Source organism: Piliocolobus tephrosceles, chromosome 5 (assembly GCF_002776525.5).
Source record: "Piliocolobus tephrosceles isolate RC106 chromosome 5, ASM277652v3, whole genome shotgun sequence".
Lineage (NCBI taxonomy): Eukaryota > Metazoa > Chordata > Mammalia > Primates > Cercopithecidae > Piliocolobus > Piliocolobus tephrosceles.
In genome coordinates this window covers 141,118,572-141,120,409 of record NC_045438.1, presented here as the reverse complement: position 1 = coordinate 141,120,409, position 1,838 = coordinate 141,118,572, and the positions used below count along the sequence as shown (strand labels likewise).

The 1,838-nt window shown below is 41.0% G+C and overlaps 1 non-coding gene across 1 annotated transcript; it reads left to right on the top strand.

The window, feature by feature from the left end:
• The first annotated feature begins 245 nt into the window (after positions 1–245).
• Positions 246–318, top strand: TRNAK-UUU. Its single transcript has one exon. It is a non-coding gene; the product is annotated as a tRNA-Lys (tRNA).
• Positions 319–1,838: the final 1,520 nt, after the last annotated feature.

Below are 1,838 nucleotides of genomic sequence, written 5' to 3'. Positions count from 1 at the left end.
AACGAACTCCCTTTGGCAATATAGGAATAATCTTCATTCTCCCTGCAATTGTGTACATGAATAGGCTGTTTAATGAAAGTACAGTGTGGAGGTTAAATTATCTGCTTGGTGATTAAATGGCTTAGGTGATTGAGCTACAATCCTGGTAGTTTCTGAAAACCATGGATTTCCTGTAGCTTTTCTTGGCAAGCCAATTACTAATGGGATTACATTATTTAAAGAATGAAGAAGACTTTTGCAAAAGGGCCTGGGTAGCTCAGTTGGTAGAGCATCAGACTTTTAATCTGAGGGTCCAGGGTTCAAGTCCCTGTCCAGGCGTTAAGTGTAGTTTTGACTTCTGCAGCATGTAGAAGTCAAAACTACCTAGCTTTGCTAGGTTTAACTTACTTACACTCTCCAAAGACTAAATCACATATTTGCTAGAAAATTTAGGGTTATGGTCAAGATACTATAACAAGTAACTTGCACTGGAGTTATTGGATAGCCATTTTCAAATTCCCTTACCTGGTGGGGGATAACTACCTCATTCTAGAGGGTGTTGCAGTTTGGGAGGACCCTAGTAGCATGTAGACTCTGAGAGCAGTGGCCTTTGTCTTGTTCATCTCTGAGTTTCCCAGGTCTTAGACAAGATGGTAGTACACAAAACCCTGCAAGAAACACTTACAAACTAAAATCCAGACAGATTTTCAAATTGTTAGTCATCCATTTTGTGCTTTCGTTACAAAGCTACTGTCCTCACCTTAAGATATAATCTAAAAACAAAAACAAAAATAAAACAAAACCAGAAATGGGCTTCTGTGCATTTTTTCTGTGTACAGCACTATAGATTTTTATAAGACTTGAAATGGGTTTTGGACAAAAAGTCGAGGTTTTTACCTAGTGGATACTCTGAGCACAGTAAGTGCATATTCTTTATGACTGTTCCCTCATTTTCACTAAGTCATATGTACCCTAGAGAAGAGGAGTAAAGCTAACAAGATTTCTATCAGAGAAACCCTGTTTTTGAAAAGTTGTGGAAGTTTTCCCACCTTCCAAGTGGACCTCAGAAATCCTTCAGTAGGCAGGGCAGCAGGAATTGTCAGTCCCTGGTTGCACCTGACATAAAAATGAAGTATTCTTTTAGCAGAAACAGGTATTGAAAGGTCAAAAGTCTGCTGTTCCCCAGACTGAACCTCCAGCTCTCTCTTAGGTCCTAATTCAGCTGGTGAAATGATGAGATCTATAAGAAGAGTGAGAGGAATTCAGGGTTTCAAAGACTTTCAGGGTCTCCCAAAGTGTGTCTCAATCACCTGGGGACTCATGCTTCTTCCTGAACTTGAGGAGATGTGTCCAATTTAGTAATGACTGGAGTGAACAAGGTTTCCTCTTCAGAGGAATTAAAAGATACAGAAAGAGGCCAGACGCAGTGGCTCATCCCTGTAATCCCAGCACTTTGGGAGGCCAAAGTGGGCAGATCACTTGAGAGCAGGAGTTGAAGACCAGCCTGGCCAACATGGTGAAGCCCCATTTCTACTAAAAATGCAAAAATTACCTGGGTGTGGTGGCATGCACCTGTATTCCCAGCTACTTGGAAGGCTGAGGCTGGAGAATTGCTTGAACCTGGGAGGTGGAGGTTGCAGTGAGCCAAGATCATGCCACTGGACTCCAACCTGGGTGACAGAGTGAGACTCAGTCTCAAATAAATAAATAAATAAAAATAAAAGATAAGGAAAGAAGAATGAAAGTTATAACTTACAACACAAGACAGAGGATTTAAATCTGTTGTGCCCTTCAAATTTTTTCTGCACTTTCACAATTGGGATTTCCTGGGTTATTTAGGGTTGGGTGGGAAGTGGAAT